General features: G+C 38.6%; 1 protein-coding gene across 1 annotated transcript in view; it reads left to right on the top strand.

Moving 5' to 3' along the window:
• Nucleotides 1-10094, top strand: part of LOC127673329 (zinc finger protein 431-like) — a 73848-nt gene that overhangs the window by 48826 nt on the left and 14928 nt on the right. The gene's annotated exons all lie outside the window — the stretch shown is intronic.

Below are 10094 nucleotides of genomic sequence, written 5' to 3'. Positions count from 1 at the left end.
AAAGAAACTAATTCATTATGAAATGAAAATGTTTCTCTAAGTGAGTAAAATCACTAATGGAAATGTCCCACACAAGACCTTTACTCTAATAAGGTCAGTGAATTTGATGGACACATAAATTACTCTAGATGAAGGGTCTTATCATAAGTTTTATGAAAATATGAGTACTAAAGATTATTTCAGTTTAATATTACACATACAAACATGCACATATAAACACATATACATTATTATTTCTTTACATCAGCTGATGAAGGTTACTCTCATTTTTCTTTCAAAGTACTGATTGCTGCTTCACTTTTAAGAATTATTTGGTTGTTTATTTTTGACATTGTCATTTGATTGCTTTTTCTTTATATTTCCTGTCTCCAAAACACCCTTTGTAGTACTTCTTGGACTCTTAAAATTCACATGGCCTCTTATCTCATTAATTCTTACAGAATGTGTACATATTTGCATATTTATGCAACATATATTTGTGTGTATATATTTGCCTATATATATATTGGGGTGTGTATATATTTGAATTATATATATATATATATATATATATATATATATATATGGAGACTGTGTAGAATTGCATCATATATTTATCTTCTGATATGGTTACAAAGCAGTAAAATAGCTGTTAAATACATTCTGCTTAAATATCAGGGTCTTGATCAGCCACCATCAGAGAGTTTTCCTTCTGTAGTAGATCGGATCAAATTCAAAACCCATAGGCAGACATTTTTTAGGATGTGAAAGAATTTTGAACACACATTCATAAATGGGATGTCTCTATAAAATCGCTTGTCTTAGGACTCAGGAAACACTGTGGAATTGTAGGTAGAAGTATTATATGTGCCAGAGGGGATTGAGGACACTGACCGTTGAAAACAGGACTTCTAAAACAAGAAAGATGCATGCACGTATAAAATTACAGAGAATGTGGCAGCATGCACAGGGCCTGCATGTTTCTGTTCAAAAATGGTGTCGCATTATTGAGAGGGGAATGTAACTACATCCCTACTCAAATGCAGTTAATAGTCATTTACAAAAATCAGTGTTAATGTTTCTATAATAAAGTGTTTTATGAGTGAAGTATGACAGTGTACTTTAGCATCTATCACATGCAGTTGTTGAGGATGCCATCTTTTATGTAGAAATAACTTTCTAGAAATGTAATGGCCACAAGATGAATGAAAAAGGAGACATTAAAATTCCTGTCTGTATTAATAATGATTTAACAGACTTGATTTAAGGTATGATTTACAAGAATCTCTTTTTTCAAGAGATGTGCTTAAAAATAGGACATTCTTGGGGTATTCAAACTATCTGAAGGGCAAACCTCTTGCCCAGCATAAGATGGGTAACACAAAACAAACTCAAAGATATTGTTGGTGGTTCTTTGTCTCTTAATGCTTTCCAGGACTTTTATATTTGTTTGGCTTTTGTGTTCATTTGTTTTCATGTGTACTGTTTTTTGTTTTTACGTCAAAGTTCATTTTTAAGTATATTGTGGTTTATACTTTTGTGGTTTTGTGTAAATTATTTTTGTGAATTTGAGTTGGTGTATGTTTAGGATTCCTAGAGATTTTCTTGAATTTTTTCTGTATTTATTTTTCATTTTGTCCCCTTATAGATTTTGTTTATATATTTATAACAAATATATAAACTTATTGTAATAATAATAATAATAATAATAATAATTTATATATTTAGTGTATAACATGAAAAAAGAAAGGTTTTAGATTTGAAAAATGTTGCATGGGGCAGGAAGATCTGGAAACAGTTGGGTAAGGAGAGAGGTAATCAGAATATAATATGAAAAAATATGATCAATAATAGAAAAATAAGAGATAAAAGATAAGTTCATCAGTGAACGTTCTACCACTTCATTCCTGTGATGCATCAAATAAAATGCTCTATGACATTAAGTATGACACCATACCTTGACATCAATCCCTTCACGAAGTTCTCAAGGATGGCATTCTATATGTAGAAATCATTTCCTAAAATCTAATGCTCACCAAATGAATGAAAAAAAAAGAGACATTAAAGTTCATGTCTAAATAATCAATGATTAATCAGACTTGCTTTCATGTATGGTTTACAAGAATCTCTTTTGTTATTTTAAAAGTTTATTTATGATTGAACTACCAAGAAAGAGCTAGCACCCAAGTCTGCTCAGGGCACTGGCTCAGATGCACTCACTGATAAGTGGAATTTAGGCCATATTTCAGAATACCCAAAATACTACTCATGGACCACATGTAGCCCAAGAAGAAGGAAAACCTGTGTGTGTGTGTGTGTGTGTGTGTGTGTGTGTGTGTGTGTGTATGTATTGGTCTTTCTTAGAAGGGGGAAATACAGAGACAAAGGTGGAGCAGAGACTGAAGCAAAGACCATCCAGAGACTGCCCCACCTCATATGTACTCTCCAAACTCAGACCCTATTGTGGATCCCAAGAAGTGCATGCTGACAGGAGCCTGATATAGCTCTCTCCTGAGATCCTCTTCCAGAGCCTGACATATACAGAACTGTATGCTGGCAGCCAATCATTGAACTGATCACAGTTTCCCAAGTGGAGGAGTAAGAGAAGGGACTGAAGGAGCTGAACGGGATTCTAACCCTATAGGAAAAACAACAATATCAACAAACCAGAGCTCCCAGTGGCTAAACCACCAACCAAGGAGTACACATGGAGGGACCCATGGCTCCAGCATTATATGTAGCAGAGGATGCCCTTGGGAATCAATGGAAGAAGAGGCCCTTGGTCCAATGGAAGCTCAATGCCCCAGTGTAGGAGAATGTCAGGGCAAGGAGGCAGGAGTGTGTTTTTGGGGGACACAGCCTCATAGAAGCAGGAGGAGGAGTGGGAAACATAGGGGGCACATCAGGTAATGGGATAACATTTGAAATTCAAATAAATAAAATATCCAATTTTTAAAAAAGATACCACAAGGATTTCGCTGTTTCTCTAATAGAGCAAATCAACTATCACTAATAATGAACCAAAAATCGACCCTTCATCCTTTTGGCAACCTCTGTGTTATGTTATTTAGTGGTGTGCATTGATTGGTCTATAGGGCATTGGCTTCCTCTGCATGACTTTTCCCCCTTTTTCTTTATTTTAGCCTCCCTACCCTTCAAACCCCTCCTGCAGATGTCATCACATGGAAGCTAGAATTTAACCCTATTCACCTCAAAGCTCCCAGCAGTGTCTTCCATTTTTTTAAGATCCAACTGTTGGAGAGAAACAAAGTATTAGTTGGAAACTAATACTAGTTACCAGCCTTTTCACTTACCTGAGTTCAAACTTAGATTAGGTTATCTATAATGAAGTCTGAATTTTTAACGATTTGGCCTTTCAGTGAGGAATGGAAAACCAGATGTTTGCTCTTTTGTAGGCCAAGACCTGGCAGCCCAGTCACATGAAGATCAGGTAATAGTAGATTCTTTTTATCCGTGATTTTACCGCACCAGTCTGGAGACCCTCAAGGTCTCTTGTCCCACACATTGACTCTCTGATTCACTGCCAGTCTCAGGAATCAGATTCTTTCTAGGGATGTTCACAAGAACAGAGCACTGCAAGAAACACTTCCTCAGCTTGCTCTGAGATCTCCTGCAGTAAAAGAGCAGCGCTAACTCACCCTCTCCATTCTTACCCTTGCAGAGACACACTCTCCACCAGGTGCATGTGGACCCTGAGGCAGGCTCTGTCCACTCCAGCTGGTAGTAAGGTTCCTCCCACCATTGCCTACCCAGACGTCCACCATTCGATTACCAATATTAACTACCAGGAGGGTCTATTCAACTGTATATGTCATCTGAGGGGCCTAATCTTCACTGATATCCTAGATGAGATGTGTCAAATCTGATGCAAACTGACAATCAGTGATCCTGTGGCTGATTCCTGAACTCAAAAGATCCTAGCATGGATGTGTAACAGCCTAACACAATTAGCAGGCTTACCTCATGTTCCTGTCACTACAGGTTTCCAGAATTTTTGCTCTTTGATTGGGAATGATTCAGCACCCTTGGCTGGAAAGACACAAGTCAAGTGTAGTGTGTGCTGGAGAGATCTATTTTTCATTAAGAACATTTGTTGGGGTCTCCGAGGACTCACCTGACAGCTGCAAACTTCTTTAATTTCAATTCTGGTGGAATCTGATGCCTGCTTCTGGACTCTGTGAGAATTGTATGCATGTGGTACAAAGACATTCAGCAGTCAGAACGCACATGTATTATAAAATTTTCTTATTAAACATGTTATCATCTTGATTGTCCTATGTAAGTGTTTACTGATGTCTATATTGCCAGCATAGATTTTATCATGTGCACTGCTCCTCACGAGACACTTCTCTTGAACTCTGACTTAATTCAAATACAGATTGATAGGAATGATAATTTGTAGAGGATTTTTGTTTGTTTTGTGGTTGTTTTTTGTTGTTGTTGTTTTGTTTTATGAGATAAGTCTTCTCTGTATAGCCCTAGTTGTCCAGAAACTCACTCTGTAGACAAGGATGGCCTCAAACATAGAAAGCCAACTTCCTCTGCCTCCCAAGTGATTGGGTTAAAGGTTTGCACCACCACTGCCTGTCTAGTTTTTGTGTAATGTGTGCAAATACCTGGTCTGATTCACAAGTACTGTTCAATTGGACTTAGTGCACATACTTATAATCCCAGCACCCAGGAGTTGGAGCAGAAAGAAAATCATTGAATATCTCCAGACAGGACACAATGAATTTGAAATCATCCTGGATCACAGTGCATCACTAAATAAATATAGTGAGAACAGCACACAGGCCTTACCCGGCATGAAATGGTAACACTTGTCACATGGCTTCTCCATGGTCCTCTTCCCTTCTTTTCAGCCTAGGCTTGCTTTGAATGTTGTTTAGTGATAGTATTTTTCAAATACCCTAAACTTTGTGGTGTTAACATACAATTTTTATACTTATTCTGATATCAAGCAATTTGCTCCTACTCTATAAACTTCATTAATTTACACAGACGGAGAGAACATTTTTTGATATTGTGGTTTAGTGTACATCTCAAGGTAGTTTTTTTTAAAATTTGATCAAGCACCAGAATAAAGACAAATTCCTGATGTTTCCTGATGTGGTAAGAACTTTTATTTCTGTGTCTGATTTGAATGTCTTCCTGTATTCACTCTCTCTCTCTCTCTCTCTCTCTCTCTCTCTGTGTGTGTGTGTGTGTGTGTGTGTGTGTGTGTGTGTGTGTATGTTTTTGTGTTCTCTCTGTGTGTGTGTGTTTGTATGTGTGTATAAGCTCAATCTGAGTGTATATTTGTGTGTGTGATGGTTTGTGTGTGTCAGGGTATGTGTGTGTGTGATGGTTTGTGTGTGAGTGTGTGTTTTTATATGTGTTGGGGTGTGTTTCAAGGTATGTTTTGAGTGTATGTTTGAGTATGAGAGAGTATGTATGTGTTTGTATGTGTCAAGGTATGTCAGTATGTATTTTTGTATGTGTCAGGGTGTGTGTGTCAGGATATGTTTTTGTGTGTCAGTGTGTGTCTCAGGGTGTGTGTTTGTGTGTGTGAGAGAGTATGTGTGAATGTGTGTTAGTTTGTTTGTGTGTATGTGTGTTTGTATGTATCAGGGTTTATGTGTAAGTGTATATGTGTATATTTGCATGTGCCATTTTGTGTGTGTATGTGTGTGCACACGTATGCACTTGGGGATGCCTGTGCTTGGGAATTTTATATTCTTCCTTTACATAATGTGATAGACCAAGGGATACTAAAGGGAGAGATATATCAGAGCCACAGAGGATGATATGTACAACAGATTCCCTCATTCCCCAGCATGCTCAGTGGATCTGCATATAATCTATACCTCACTCAGAATATTCATTCCAATAATCATCTTACTGAGACTGGATGTAAGCCAGAGAGTAAAAAGTGGAGGAAGTGATCTAATGGGCCCCAGACAGTTCTGGCAAACAAGGGCTTTTCAAAGATCAACATTCAGAGAATCTGGGCAGAAGATTTTGTACCTCTGTGCCTTAAGTTACCTTGTCTTTTTGAGCTGACCCTGACAAAGAATGGACAGACTAGAATCTTTGTGAGAATAAGTTTAAGACACACTACCAAGGAACTAGTACAGTAAGTAGTTGTTCATGTCCATACTAGTACCTGGAAGGAGCCTGGGCCTGGCTATAACGTATTAATCTGTGGGTCCTCAGGAAAATGCATGGTTGCTTTGACAATGCTCCTAGATGAATAGATTAACCTATCATCTTCTACTGGCACATGTGCAGTTATAGTTTCATATCACAATTTCCCAGAATGAAATGTCCTTATTACACACTGCATAGTCTAACAGGTAGCTAAATATTTGCCAATCTTGAGAGCATTCTGTCAGCCATTCTCTATGTTAGCCAATATTTGGATGGGCAAATTCCAAGGCAAATGCATTTATTCAATATACTCTTTAATTTTGTATATATTTCTAGACCTGCAACTCATTAGTAGAATATTTGGATGGCATGTATAATGGTCTAGGATCAATCTCATCCCAAGAGCCTTCAAGCAAAGGATAATGAACATCCCAATTTACATGTGAACTGTAGGCTTCAAGAAAAGGGGTGTCTCCTTAAAGACATTAATTCACTCTAATCTCCTGCCTCCACACAGGATTTATACAAACATACATACAAACATACATACATGCATATTTCAACAGACATATTTATAATGAATATATATGTAGATAAATACATAGACATATTTTTACAAATAACATAAATATAGATTAAGAGCTTGTAATTTTCCTTGAATACAATGATCATGTAAAGGTATGGTTCAGTTGTAACAACACATCCAGGCTACCAGAACCTATGAAATCCTAGAAAAGGGTAAAATAAGCCATGAGAGATCTTATCCCTAGACTGTAAACAACAGATTTGCTCGGCTCTCCAAAACAAAGAGGGGTCTCCAGCTGTCCCTGATTGGCAAAGATAATGGGAAAACAACAAAAATTGTATAGAGGATAAATATTATCAAGATATTACAGAAGACCCAATGGAAGATACTCTGTATTCCTGTTTCATAACAATCAGTTTTGTAAACCCTGCCTGAGCACAGAGCTTCCAAACATCTTTTTTTATTCTCAAGGCTAACGAGACTGACAAGACCATGCTGTGAGGGATAACAGTCTCTTTCACATTTAGTAAAACTTAGACGGAATCCCACAAGTTTATCTGATGGGGAGGAGGCAGAGAGGATAAAATAAGGGCTCTGAAATCTGCAGTCAAAAACAAAAGCAGAAACAACCATTCCACAACTGGTGGGCTCCCTTAGAGGCCCATAGCAGTATAAGCATTTCTTCCTCTTGAGCTTCTTGAGGTTCTCCGAGGCTTCATTGTTCTCATTCTCTAATCTTTGCAGGTGAAAAATTACCTGCTCATGACGTAACTTTATTTTCTCATAGAAAGAATATGCCCTGTGGTAAGATATGTCCCTAGGAATGTAGACTCTCATGAACACTAGCTTGAAACCTCACATCAACACAGGGTGGTCCTCAAAGACACACACCATGAAGTGTGATAGCTTTGATCCTATATAGTGTCAAATTATGGTGATTATAAACCAAGTTATTCTTACACTAGGCAGACAATGGCTATGTATCCAACTGGAGGATTCCCGAGTTGCATGAGGCCAGTCAGTAGGATTGGGAATGCAGTCTATCCCACTATGTTCTCAGAAGCAATGTCAGTCAGAAATTTTAAGTTATTGTGGGCATGAGAACCAAGAACATAAAAACTTTATAAACTGCTAAAGTTCTCCAAAGTGTACCATGGAACACTTACTTGGAGAAGCATTTATGGAGATGAGATAGGGCATAGTGACATCCAGGTGGTGCAGCCACCTTGAACAAAAGTCCTGAAAAATATAAGATGACTGGGGCATTGCAGACTCAAGAATGACACCAGGGTATTTTGGACCTTATTCAGTCAGATACTGAGGCCAGGTGAGTGAGCCTGAGCTTTTACCGGAGTTTAGAGACATGGCTCTGTCACTTCCATATTGGCGTGACTCAGTATGGCCTGTTTATTCCTGCCTTGGTCAACCTAAAGCTGAATTTGAATAACTTAATTGGCCCTGTAAGTCACCCCATACACTCTATCACCCTTCCCTACCACCTATGTCATCTCAAACCACCAGAAATCCCCACCTACTTCCCCAAACCTATATTAAAAAATACTGGTACAAAAAATGAGTTTCTGCTTTGACAGATTCCAGACAACAGGAGATCTGAGCCGTGACACTCCCCATCCCACTTCAGCCCTAGAGAGACTCGGCTGACCTGTGTTCTCGCCTCTCAGCCTGGATTTGCTGGCAGAGAGCGGGCAATGGGATTTGAAATGATGAATATGTTCAGTCCATGGATCCATTGGTGATGACTGTTAGGCAAACACACATCTCATTTCTCTCACTGGTCATCAGGTGAATGGTCAGATTTTCCATTTTCTCTCACTAGTCATCAGGAGAATGGTCAGATATTCCATTTTCTTTTCCTGCTTCTTGATGACAATAGTTGTTGGGAGGGGGTGGCATATCCCATCCTCTGTAGTAAAAGGAACACAATTGAGCTTGCATAATGAGAAGGCATACAGAATGCACAGAACAAACAGAAAGAAAGCACACCTGGAATCCAGTGAGACACCAAAGACTGGAACAGGCTTGAAATGCCTTCTCTGTGTATCTCAGCTCTCCCATCATCCTGTAGAGATTTTGGTTTTTAAGCAGCCAAGTATTTTGTCTGCCTCCCCACACATGCTTATGATGACCAAAGAGATGGTCTCTCCCGGCTTTTTAACAACCACACAGGTTATAAGTTGGCTTCAGAGTCCCCAAACATGTAGCTATGGAAACCAGAAAAATATGGCACAGTCTCCAAGCACCATTATGCAGTGTTCATAATCAGATGCCCTACCATGAATTCTAGGCTTATGACTGGATTAAATAGTCATGTATGGCAAACCATCACCAAAGGACTGAAAAAAGGCATCCAACTGAAAGAATAAAACAGTTTAGAGCTCAAAAATGTATCCAGTCTATGATTCTGACAGGTTTTTTGGCTTCATTAGAGATATGTCTGTGATTTTATGAGGTCCCATTTGTCATTCTTGGTCTTAGAGTATAAGCTATTGGTTTTCTGTTCAGGAAATTTTCCCCTGTGCCCATGTGATCAAGGGTCTTCCCCAGTTTCTTTTCTATTAGTTTCAGTGTGTCTAGTTTTATGTGGCAGTCCTCAATCCACTTTGGCTTCAGGTTAGTACAAGGAGATAAGAATGGATCTACTGATTGAGGGTCATTTTCAGGTTGTCAGAGGAGGCCTGAGAATATAGGGTCTCATAAGAATATTTTGCTCTAAGTTACTATAGTCTGATAGCCACTGTACCTAGAAAAACAAACAGAGGGTACAGTGTTGAACTGATATAAATTGAAAAATAGCATTTCCTCTCTGACTCTTTATGGCCTCCTTATATCCCCAGGTGGCATTCATGGCCAATATACCCTCATGGCCAATAAAAGAAAATATAAAAATTCACAGCAGAATATCTTTGGGCTAGCTAGCTCCTGTCTTTGGGGATGAACACACTAATGTACCTTTCGGGAATTATTATAAGCTGGAAAGTTCATTAAATTCACAGTGGCACCATTTCTGTTACCCACTATTGTGAAGAACAGCCATCACTGTTACATGGCTCAATGAGCCTTTCCCAGGACCACATCTTCCTTCTAATTGAAAACATATTTTCATTCTTTTTTTTTCTGTTTACTTAATTTTTGGCTGATATCATCAGTTAATTTTGTCTGACTGGCATTTAAAAATGAAGAGATTGAGCAGGGCCATGGAAAATGGAAGAAGAGCACAAGTGAGACTCCTGATGCCTGCAAAGCAGTTCAGTATGGTGAGGGCTTCAGCAACCTCTGCTCGTTGCCATGGGCAGCGGAGTCACGCAGCGAGGATGGCTTCTCAGAGAGTCCTCAAACTTTTCTGGGTCATGGTCCCTTCTCCATGAATATCTCATATACAAATTTGCTTAGGAAGAAATATTAGAATAAATTACAGATT

Source organism: Apodemus sylvaticus, chromosome 22 (genome assembly GCF_947179515.1).
Source record: "Apodemus sylvaticus chromosome 22, mApoSyl1.1, whole genome shotgun sequence".
Lineage (NCBI taxonomy): Eukaryota > Metazoa > Chordata > Mammalia > Rodentia > Muridae > Apodemus > Apodemus sylvaticus.
This window is presented reverse-complemented; position numbering and strand designations above follow the sequence as displayed.